This window comes from Dreissena polymorpha, chromosome 15, assembly GCF_020536995.1.
Source record: "Dreissena polymorpha isolate Duluth1 chromosome 15, UMN_Dpol_1.0, whole genome shotgun sequence".
NCBI lineage: Eukaryota > Metazoa > Mollusca > Bivalvia > Myida > Dreissenidae > Dreissena > Dreissena polymorpha.
Window position 1 is genome coordinate 51,244,996 of NC_068369.1, and position 12,751 is coordinate 51,257,746.

At 34.2% G+C, this 12,751-nt stretch overlaps 1 protein-coding gene and 2 long non-coding RNA genes across 4 annotated transcripts in view; 1 reads left to right on the forward strand and 2 right to left on the reverse strand.

The window, feature by feature from the left end:
- LOC127859748 (DNA topoisomerase 2-binding protein 1-like) overlaps window positions 1-12,751 on the reverse strand; it is a 266,921-nt gene that overhangs the window by 61,991 nt on the left and 192,179 nt on the right. The window lies entirely within an intron of this gene.
- On the forward strand, window positions 670-3,509 carry LOC127859539 (uncharacterized). Its single transcript, XR_008039425.1, has 3 exons — window positions 670-1,015; window positions 2,069-2,198; window positions 3,253-3,509. It is a non-coding gene; the product is annotated as an uncharacterized LOC127859539 (long non-coding RNA).
- LOC127859544 (uncharacterized) lies at window positions 3,587-8,401 on the reverse strand. Of its 2 annotated transcripts, XR_008039436.1 has the most exons (5): window positions 8,176-8,401; window positions 6,737-6,824; window positions 6,180-6,313; window positions 4,831-5,621; window positions 3,587-4,718 (listed from the first exon to the last, which is right to left on the reverse strand). It is a non-coding gene; the product is annotated as an uncharacterized LOC127859544 (long non-coding RNA). The 2 variants fall into 2 exon arrangements; XR_008039435.1 differs by lacking the exons at window positions 3,587-4,718; window positions 8,176-8,401 and adding an exon at window positions 8,020-8,066 and having other exon boundaries at window positions 5,361-5,621.

A 12,751-nucleotide genomic window follows, 5' to 3' on the forward strand; every position in this document is an offset into this window, starting at 1 on the left:
TTAAATAAACAAATACAGTATATTTCGCTTAATTGAATAGCCCATTTGTCACGTCCGAATATTCAATTATCCGGAGTATTCAATTATACGGAATCGGTTATATTTTCAAATGTTATCACTAACCCGGTGTAGTCCTCCTGGAAATTGTGCTTTTCATGCATAATCAAAACATCGTTTCGACACATAAAGCATTTAAAAAAGTTAATATTGGAATTAAATATTGAATCCATTATAAATATAATATAAATGTTTTGTTGAATTCCCAAATGAGAATACAATTTTTGTAATCCAAAACACACTTTCTAGCTTTAAATAAAACGTCCACATGTATTTCCTTTGCCCCCAACAAAAAGCTAGCGAAAACTATGCAGCAATGTACAATGTCACGCCATACGGTGCGTGTAATGATTTTTCCCATTTTCATTTTATTGCTTACCCAACGCCTACGCTAGCAACATCTATTGCTCATGAATTGTCCTGGTAAAAGCACACGAAAATTAGCGTGGGTGTATATACACTGTCGAAGGAAAACTTTGTAGCGAGGAGAATGCTGTATCTTTGACGTCACGCTCAATTTCATCAATAATTACGTATTTTTATACGATCGTAAATTATGTATCGAGATTAATGTAGTCGTTTACGATTTTACATAAACTCCGTTTCATCAACGAAATCGTAAATGCAACATACATAAAATACGACTACTTAAATATACGTATTTTGTAACCGAAAAAAATAGTGACACAGTCTGAAAAATTGCATGACGTAATTTTCGCGCGTTCTGTCAGCTAAGGCAAACATCGCACAAAAAAACATACTCCTATAAATATGAGGTCGAATTACGTCTAATTATTTGGACTAACAAAAACAATGCTAGTTGTGAATCGAAACAAAAACAAACACTGGAAAACGACGTGTAGACCGGTGTGGAAGGCTACCGATTGCTGTTTGGCCGACACTCTCCTTCCGTTACTAAACGCAAAAAGAAGTTATTTTGGATGGAGACGGTTGAAATGTGAGTTGAGAACTTGTTGGTTATGAATGAAGACAGCTGAAATAATTCGCGTTCAGGATAAATCTGAACACGAATTATTTCAGCCAAGTGTCTGCCAAAGCAAAAATCATCAAAAGACTCTAAGGCGGCAATTGATATTGACAAGAATGAAGATTTTTTGCTTATTTTCTTTATCCATGAATAAAAATGTATTGGTAAGATTAATTGTTTTGTTATTTCTATGCAGAAATGTGACTGTGGTGTAGATCAATTAACAGTTTAATAATATAATTTAATAGAGACCAATCGGAATTCAGGCTGACAATAACAAGACATCATGGATTGAAAGTTTGTCATGTCAGCATTTTTGTGTTCAATTATCAAATATTTTATTTCAATAAGGTATTAGATTCACATGACACAACATGTTTAGTAATCACAAATGTCATATCATTGAGAATGCTATTTGTTTGTCTATTATATAGGGGATATTTGTTGGATTCGGTGGATCATCGTTTTTAATTCACAAGTGATCATAGACAATGATATTTTCACAAGTGGCGCAGCCACGAACGAAAATATATATTTTCTATGATCACGAGTGAATTAAAATCAATATTTCACCGAATCCAACAAATTTTCTTTTTATTTTATGCTTTTTTCGCAGTTTATATACATTGTTAAAGAGTTTTACTTAAGAGTGTCGTTGGGATTATGTCGTCATTTTTCGCAGTTTATATACATTGTTAAAGAGTTTTACTTAAGAGTGTCGTTGGGATTATGTCGTCATTTTGTCAAATAAATGACGTCATTTCACATTAAGCAATGAAAATTATCGATAATTCTCACTGATAATTTTCATTGTTTGAAATAGTGAAATTATCCGTTTTAATCCACCGATATTTCTCTATAAACCACCAGAAAGCATTAAATAAATATCATTTTCCACAATAATTTATTATAGTGTTGATTCACAAGATGTAAATAATCATCATTGATTTATATTGCTTTCTCTGCAAAACTGTGTTACATGTAAAGATCACAAATGCAGTTTTCATTTCTTTGTTTTTCCAGAAAAGAAAATGTTATTACTGGCTGAAGGACCAAAATTGAATGGACAGAGAACACGGTTGACAAAACTCAAACAGAAGTTGTGTCACTCAGCTACATTAAAACATAAAACTGAAGGCAGAAGCAACAACTAGTAATTATTTATTTTTTCTATAGATTATAGTAAAGCTGACTGCTAATTATTTCCTACAATGAAAATGTAACAATTTATGTTTTCAATTTAAAGCTGGGCTGTTTTCGGAGAAAACCCAAGGTATTGTCATAGCCAGCATGTCGTGTCGTCCGTGTCATGCTCAGTCCTTAACATTTTGTCAATGTATTGAACTTTGGCCATAAAATCAAAGTGCTTCCACCTATAACTTTGAAACTTCATATGCAGCTCCACCTTGACGAGTTCTACACGCCTCACCCATATTTGGGTCACTAGGTCAAAGGTGAAGGACCTTAAAATAATTCTGACAAGCTTTTATTCGTTAAAAAATGCACCCGTAGCCGAGCGTTCACACCTGTTATGCGGTGCTCTTGTTTTTCATTGTACTCTGTTTTATGGGGATAAAGTATTGCTGCATTTTTTCATTTAACTTTATTACCGGTAACCTATTTACCAGGGTATAAACTTGTGTGTCAAGGTATTGTTTTTTTAATTCTTTCGACATCCATGTACTTAAAAAAGAAATTGGAATGTAGAGCATTAGTGTCACACACAAATGTTGAGTTTAAGTTCAGAAAGCTAGGTTAATTTTGCAATACAAAAACCAACTTTCAGAAACAAAACCAGGTCATGTAGGCATGCTTACTTATTATGAACATAGTGTCATATGTTGTGTATTTAATATTTAGTTCTGTTAAATGTATAAACTAGTTTTTATTATAATTATTTATCACTCATAATGGGCTTCTCCGCTTGTTTTCATGATTATTGTGTTGTCCATGCACGTTTTATGTATGTTTAGTTCACTTGTGAGTGTGGGCATGTGTGTATGGGAGTGGGTGTATTCGTGTGCGCATGTGTGAGTGTGGGTGTATGCGTATGGGCGTGCGTGTGTATTATTATCTTTATTATTTATTTATTTTTGCATTTTGCTTTGCCTACGTTGTTGTTAATTTTATTGTGAATTTATGTTGTCCTCATGTGCCTACTATGGCGTATTGGATAGAAATAAACACCTATACCTATCTGCTTGCAGCAACATGTGAAGAATGAAGCAACAGCGTAATAAAACTCGGGAGGAGATGTTGATGGCGTCAAGGGGAAGATATGCCATTCAGAGGGACATAAGCAATAATCATGAGGAACTGGTTTCTCTTTAAAAATCTTCTAAATTGCTCAATTGTTTCTGGAACTTTTAATTGATTTTACATGTGATGGTGTTCAGTGAGTCCATGAAACTTATTATTACACATACTATCATGTAAGATATAAATTGTCATATGAATTATAATACCATGCACAGTTAATATATTTTACTTCCCGATTAATAATAAATATTTGTGAATGTTCTTTGTGTTTTATTCATTGAAAACTAGTGTAATAGCAACTGTTATCAAATACTATAAACATTATTATCATAAACATTTCAATAAAAATACAAAAAAAATGCACAGGTAAACAACATTTTAACGGTAGATGACTAAATAATTGAACAGAGACTCATAAAGGGGTAAAGTTTAGTAAATACATTCGGAAACAATCTAATATATTGGAAAACTTCTATTTTTTTATGACAATAATATCCGTATTTATAGACAGCACACTTATTATTATAAAGTACCGTTACATTTACAAGCCCACTTTTTATGCCCCCCTTCAAAGAAGAGGGGGTATATTGTTTTGCTTGGTCGGTCTGTCCACCAGATGGTTTCCGGATGATAGATAACTCAAGAAATCTTAGGACATAGGATCATGAAACTTCATAGGTAGATTAATCATGACTGGCAGATGATCCCTATTGATTGTCAGGTCACTAAGTCAAAGGTCAAGGTCACAGTGAGTTGAAACAGTAAAATGATTTCCAGATGATGAATTAAGAATGCTTACGCCTAGGATCATGAAACTTCATAAGTACATTGATCATGACTTGCAGATGACCCCTATTGATTTTCAGGTCACTAGGTCAAATGTCGAGGTCACGGTGACTCAAAATAGTAAAATGGTTTCCGGATGGTAACTCAAGAATGCCAACAGCTTGGATTATGAAACTTCGTAGGTACATTGATCATGTCTGGCAGATGACTCCTATTGATTTTCAAGTCACTAAGTCAAAGGTCAAGTTCACAGTGACAAAAAACGTATTCACACAATGACTGCCACTACAACTGACAGCCCAAATGGGGGCATGCATGTTTTACTAACAGCCCTTGTTTTAATGTGGCTTTGAGAATGTTCATTACAGAGAACACCTTTTAGAGCGAAAGTCAGTGGGTAAAATATCACTTGAATAATTGTTAATGGGGAAAAGTACCTTGAGTATATGATCTTTTCTGGAGCTCAGATAACTGTTCAATATTCAAGGGACCTTTTCCAGTTTTGGTAAATTTACTAAATTAAAAAAAATAAGTTTAAGATTCGCAAACATTTGTTGTAGTTATGATATTTGTGAGGAAACAGTAATACTGAACATTTACCATGCTCTAAAATATCCATTATATGCAACTTTTGACGATTTAAAAACTTGAAAATTTTAAAGCGTTGCAACTATCTGCTGCAACACTCGACGATTGAATAATTTGTAGAGTTCACTTGTTGTCGTAATATTTTGTGACACGATGAGGATTGCTTATATAAAGTGTAAAATACATCACTCATTGTATCAACATGGACGGACAAGTGGTCTTAGTGTGAGGCTTTTACTTCAGGGGTCAGTGGTTTGAGCCCTGTAGGAGTTACTTTTTATCTTTCTTTAATTGTATTCTTTTTTTACTGGAGCTTTTTAGATCCAGTGTTTACATGTATCAATATAAAAGCGTTTAATGAAAAACTTGAATATCTGCCAAAATTTAGGAAAAGTTCCCTTTAAAATAAATATTAAATCAAGCACTTGGTAATACCTAACACATAACTTTTTTTATTGGTCCTCAGAACATTGACATTTTTTTCTTTCACAAACCTATAACCTTGAAGTAAATATTAGACAAATTATGCATACAAAATTATAAAACATGCAAACATCAGCTGTTGTAACTATTGTGTCTAGACGACCAGGAATACCAATCCTTCCAAATCAGCTATGACACAACTTTACGCCATTTGGCTGAGTAGTGTAGCTCTGCCTATTCAGAGAAGACTCGAGCCATCTATCACTTTATAACATTTATAACTATAAATTTTTAACACATTTTATGAAACAGTTTGATCAGCTGCTGCCTCTTATCACATGCTGCTCGATGTACTGGTGTGTTGTTCATAACTTCTGGTTCCATCTCATTTCCAACCAATTCCTCTATCAGTGGAACGTTTGAATCCAGACACAGGTTATGCAGGGGCATGTACACAGTTGATATTTCACAGCACTTATTGGACTTGAAAGGCCAACATCCACCAGTGGCATGCAGATATCTAAACAAATATCAAATGTATTTCTTTAACATAGACATTTGTCTAAGTGACTAAATTGTCCTGATACCATTGACATTAATTTAATTTCAATATAAATTATATATAATATATAGCCTACAAAACACTTTATTTGTGCCTGTATTCACTATTAATGCATAATATCATTTAAATGCACTAGTAAACAATATTTCATACATAGAGTCTGATGATAAGCAAAATGAATTTTTAAGATTTAAAATAAAATGAATAAATCATCAGTTTATTTAAACGGACATTTTTTTATGAAACATCATATTTACACATGCAAACAACCCTCAGTTATTATAAAAGTTACTTTACATATAAATTCTAAAATTTGATTATTAAAGTTGTACGTTATCAAGCTTTAGACGTTACGTTTGATTTAAGACACTGTGAGAAAGAGATTGGCACTAATACTTCATTTAAATACTGTGTGGTAAGTTGATCTCGCACTAATAAGACGTATATTTCACAACCTATATAATATGTTACCAATCTCGTGATTTCAACACTCCAAATGCCCTTTCTACTACCCACCCGCTACATAGATGGTCATTGTAGGCCTGTTCCGCAGCATGGGAGGGATGAGGTTAAGGGGTCATCAGGTTAGTCCTTAACGGATACCCACTATCTCCCAGCAGATGACCCTCATCATTGGTGCTCAGATATTGCTGTAAATTGAAATATTTTATTGGGCAGTTGCTTTGTCTTTGATAAAACAGCAGTCCACAGTTAATATTGTTAGATTAAGGTAGGAAAGCATCTCAATAATTTTCACAAAACTAGCTTAAGTATTATCAAATCACTATATTTTAGTTACCTTACCTAGATGAAATAATGTAACTTAAGACAATATTTAAAGATAATACTGATAGCTGCATTGGCTAACACATAAAAGAACAAAAGCTTGATCACACAGTGCTAATAGTGCTTATTGTGGTAGTTAATGATTTTTGCGCATGTACGTAACTAATGATTATTAGATGTCAAAGATGATAAGCATTACGCTTATTTCAACCTTTTATGGTATTTATCTGCTTTAATACCAAATTTAATGATAAGGTAATGAATCATAACACTGTATTTACATTTACCTCATGCTGGCATCAGCAACAGCCTGCATATTAATGGCATGGAATCCTCAGTAAACATCTCCCTTGGCAATATGCAATATGCCAAAATCTATAAAAAAAATAAAAGTTATTCATTACCCCTAACATGAAAGTGCTCATCATTTCATGTTCACATTACCAACACAAAAGGGAGGAATGCAGAAAAGGAGTAAATAAATAAAAAAGCCCCATCAATATGCACGAAATAAATTTTTGGGATGGGGGGTGCATATTTATAGCACTGCAGAATTGAATTTGACAAATAAATAAATTGTAATCAAATGGAAACAATATAGAAATAAATAAGGTAATTGTTCTGCAATTATTAAAGACATAAGGTACAATCTACTTTACTCACGCTCGATTGGTTATTCACAGCTTGGGTACTACTTACATGTACCCCTGGTATCATTAAGCATACTTGCATGTACCTCGGGTAAGGTTAATATACTTAAACATACCCGGTCCTTATTAGACTGTACCCGAGTTGTATTATTGCCCAAAATTCGATGTGGTACAGTGCACTACAGATAAATGTAAAGCCATATTGTTTATCTAAATTAAACTTACCTTTTGAAAAAACTGCATCAATATGCTTTTTGAGTATAAATTTCGATGATATAAAGACTATTTGAGAAAAAAAATGACATTAATGTGAACATAATTAAAAAAATTAAGCCTACAACAACCCATTTAGCATTAAATTGCCGGCTATATTAAAGAAAATTAAGTTAATAATTAACTGTAACAGGGTTAGCTCTACATGTAAGTATACTTAAAGAGTACCCGGGGTACAGGTAAGTAGTATCCGAGCTGACAATGACCGATCGAACAACATTGTAATCAAATGAGAACAATATAGAAACAATTAAGCTGATTTTTCTACAATTATTAAATACATAAGGTACCATTACTCAGCATCTACATAACTAACCAATACAATAACTTGTTTAAAAATAGCAAACACAAACAACATCATGATGTCATATTCATTTTCATGATCACGATGTTATAATCAACAATTTCGAGGTAAAGTATTGTTCAATCATAACATTTGGAAGTAGAACAACTACAAGTTCAACATTAGCGGGTGGGGTAAATCAGTCTGCACTTAAAGTCATCGATAAGTACACGTCGACACAAAATAGAATGAGTTTAACATAAAGTCATTTGTAAAGAAACACAACAATAAATGCTTAAACTAATAACGGTAATCATCGAATGCTTTTATTAAGAAAAGATACAACAATAACTTATTCTTCAACCATTTTGCAAAATCCGAGTTGTCAAATGCTAAGTAAACAAAGGGCAACTACTCTCAAGTTTTTGGGTTAAATGCTACTTATTTGCTATTTGAAAATAAATACAATTTTATAATTATACTTGTTTATATCAATGATTTCTTCGCCTTATTTACATACCTAAGCGACGGAATGAAAGGGATGAGCTCGCCGGCAAGTTGGTGCTATGTCTTCCCCGATCAAAACCAACAATCGCTCTATTCCGCCCTTACTTAGACGATATATCGAAGCAATGTTCTCATCTCTAAGGTTTTCGAGAACAATCTCTCCCTTAAAAGCCTTGGCATTGGTAATTGTTCGTCTCCTGCCATCTTGGATGACAAAAACGACCGCCATTACGTTAATTTACGGGTGCCATTACCCAGTCGTATATTTATGTATGAAATTTATGTAATTTTAATTTACGATTTGCTTGATGAAACGCGATTTCATTGAAACATCGTAATTTATGTTAATCGTAATTTACAACTAGTCGTAAATCGTTGATGAAACGGCTCCCAGTATCTTTGACGTTACGCTCTTTCAGGAAGTTTAGTATTGAAACATATAATGTACTGTGTACTGATTTACCGGAAAATCTGGTCAATACTGGATTTAATTTTGGTTATTGTGAAAACATGATCAGCAGTGTTAAGACTGCGATGTTTTGACAAATGTGCGCGTTTGCGATTGTTCGACATCATGTTTAGATATGATTTACTGTGACGCAGTTGTGTAGGTTTATAAACACGAACTGAGAATATAGTGTAACATTCCATCACCTATTGCAAACTGTCGAGCAAGACACGTCAACAGTTTGTTTCTTATCAGCATCACAATCTTTAATTTTTTCTAAGCAACAACAAACTGTTAAAGTGTGTTACTCGATTTGATTTTCAGTAAGGAGGGACTTCATTGAAACTAAAAATACTATAACAGCGGAAAGTGTCGTCCCTGATTAGCCTGTGTGGACTGCACAGGCTAATCTGCGATGACACTTTACGCACATGCTTTAAGCCCAATTTTCTCAGAACAAGACACAAATGAACCGGAACAGTTTATCAAAAAATAGCCGTTGGTAAACTCAATTACATTTGCAGATTTCTGCATACAAAGATATGTTTCAACTTGAACAATGTTTTATTTGTCTATGGTAAATTCCCTTTTTGTACAAGAAAATAATTTCACATATGAATAAACAAAGACTGGAAAACATCCCATTACACAACAGATAAACGAGTGCATTATACCCGTGTACCATCTTTTACTTCACACATCTCTATGCCTAACGTGAATTAAATCGGAAAGCAAATATTGCAGATTATTTATGAATTGTGCGATATTTGTATGGCTTGTTGCACATTCTAAAATGGCAAAAGTATATAAACGGATTATAAACAATGCACATTGAACGAAATAAGGAAAATGTGATAAATTGACAATTCAAATATGTCGTTATACAGTACATTAAAATGTGAAATAAATCGCGTTTATAATAAATCGTCAAAAAGACTCGCACTTTTCTCAACTGCAATATGCAATCTTGGACTGCAGACAGAGTGATTTTCTGAAGTAATTTTAAGTTAATGAAATACTCAGCTTTGTGCTTTGAATTTGTAAAAATCGTTATTTGGCGAAAGATATTATTTTATAACGCAGTCATGAAAACGGGCTATAAGCCAAATTAGAAGAATAGGCTAGCATGTTACGACGACAATGTATATGTTACATTACTTAAAACAACTAGAAAAATAGACGTCTTTCCAAGCACTCTCTTGCAGTTTGGAAGCACCAGAGATTCCGCTAAATGATGCAAATCACGACATTATTATTAATTTGTGCCTGGTCATTTTGATGAACTCATACTTAAAATGTACACTTTATTTTATTGTGAATTCATTTGTAAATGAATTTGATAAAAAAAACTACCGGGTACATGTCGCTGTTTATTTTGTTTGTTAACGAAATCGAAGCGTGACACTTCACGCGAAATTTACGTCATTAGAAAATGCATTGTGGGAATGTTTTGGTTAAAGTTACCGGTGGTTAAATTCCACTATGCGCGGTTAGGTTACTTTGCGGTATATCATGTTTATACAATCGAGTTACCTTGAAGGTTACTAAACCTGAATAACCGCAAACTTACCAAGGTTTGAAAGTTACCGAGCGGTAACTTTAACAAGCGTTTACACAATTGGGTGCAGAAAACAAAAGTAACTACCGGTACGTTACCAGTCATGTGACAGATTGCGTAACATTCAACCAAACTGGCCCACGGCCGTTTAACAAATGGTTTGACGAAAAAAAAAGTATCTCGACTCAATGAATGTATTCAATCAATAAAGCAACTTGAGGGTAACTTTATAACATGGGTAGAAAGAAAAGAATTATTCATCTGTAAACTTGATTAATTTGTTAATAGGCCAATATTGGGATTTGATTTTTTTTTATTTTGCCAATGCAACAGGTTTGAACAGCATTATAAAACAGTAAATACAGAAACCTAAAAATGCGTAATTTCAATAGGGGTCATCTACTGTCCAAAGCCAATGCACATGGGAAGTATCAAGCCAATCGGTAAATTCTTTGACATTTATTGATCGGAAATGATTTTTACACTCGGTGTGATAGTTACAGTACAGCCAACGCGGAACAAACATAATCTGCTGTCACGCCACGGCCAGAACGTAAGTACTCGGCAGCCCCGTCGTGGTTTCACGCGGCGTATCACGAGGCACGCGGCATCAATCCCCGCAACGACGCGGAGTCTGTATTAACCTTCTAGTACTTTTGCGGCATGTGTAGTGACGAAACCTAGATTTACACTACTTTCATAGTTATTATTTTAACGTTTTAAAAAGCGGATATGATTTTTATATGATGCTTTATAGACTATTTATATAATATCACATCCTCAAATATGTTCGACACGTAATGTGCCTAAACAAATTATCGTTTAATTAATTACGAACAACTGTAAATGTTTTGTTCGATTCTCAACTAAGCATTATTCAATTTGTAATCCAAAACACGCTTCCAAATTTTAATGCTAACGCGACAATTAAACAATTTAATTCTAGCGTCAAATAAACAGTGCTTTATCCTTTGTCTCAATAAAAAGCGCGCGAAAATCATACAGACATGAAGAACGTCACATGGAAAGTGTGGGAGTATTTTGTGTTGTATAAAAACATGAACATCACATCACGTCAGGCGATTTACGCGTGTTCAGTGGGAAAAAAAACAACGCCCAAATTGGACGGTATTTCATCACAACTTTAAATAGAAACAAATGCCAAAATTTATTTGACACTTTAGAAAAATGGCCAATATTTGTATTTCTTGAAATGCATGAGAATTTTTATCTTAAATATTAACCAGAATTTGCTTTAAAACTGGAATATACAGGATTATGGGGTAATGAGTAGCGATGGGAAAAATAGTAAGTATGCAGTAATAGATACATTTAATTAATTATGATTTTAATATTATGATAATTGATCTTTTAAAATTTATTGACTAACTAATCATTTTTCAAAGATTTTTATTTTATGATGCCCATTGATTAGGCATCATGTCGCAGATAGCGGCTTGCCTCGACGGACAGATGCGAAGCATCGTGGCGAAATGCGACATGCCGCTGCATACTGACACGGCTTCAACGGCCGACTCGGCATCGACTCGTTGCGCCTTTACTCCGCGGATTGCAAAATACATTTGTTCCGCATTGGCTGTACTGTACCTTGACCATTGACCTAGTGATCCCAATTTCAATAGGGGTCATCTACTGTCCTAGGCCAATGCACATGTGAAGTATCAAGCCAATTGGTAAATTCGTTGAAGAGTTATTGATCGGACACGATTTTCACACCAAACGTGATAGTGACCTTGACCTTTGACAGTGACCCCAATTTCAATAGGGATCATCTACTGTCCAAGGCCAATGCACATGTGAAGTATCAAGCCAATCAGTGAATTTGTTGACGAGTTATAGATTGGAAACGATTTTCACACTTAGTGCCATAGTGACCTTGACCTTTGACCTAGTGGCCCCAATTTCAATAGAGGTCATCTACTGTCCAAGGCCAATGCACATGTGAAGTATCAAGCCAATCGGTCAATTTGTTGACGAGTTATTGATCGGAAACGATTTTCACACTTAGTGTGATAGTGACCTTGACCTTTGACCTAGTGACCCCAATTTCAATAGGGTTCATCTACTGTCAACGGCCAATGCGCATGTAAAGTATCAAGCCAATGGGTCAACTTGTTGACGATTTATGGGTCGGAAACGAACTGGTCTACCAACAGACAGACCGACCGACAGGCAGCAAAACAATATATCCCTTCTTCTTCAGAGAGGGGCATAATAATAAAATAAACAAACACAATCTTTCACTCATATTTTTTTTTCAAATCAGGATGAGGATTACACACACTTGTCTTCTGCTTAATGAATTACTTTCATATTGACCAATCAAGGAATTGTACACAAACACATCGAAAATTCCAATACCAAATTCCTTTTTTCCCCAAAAAAAATTAGAAGTCCACAAATGTAAGTGTCCATGAAAAGATTATTCCCCGTCTGAAATACTTCTGACCTTCATATTGTGATCTGGACCTTTAGTTTCAGTGATTTGTCTACTTTTGACTTTGTTTCCATGACATTAATTTTTCATAAACATCCTTTCATGGTCATAGGAGAGAACGACTG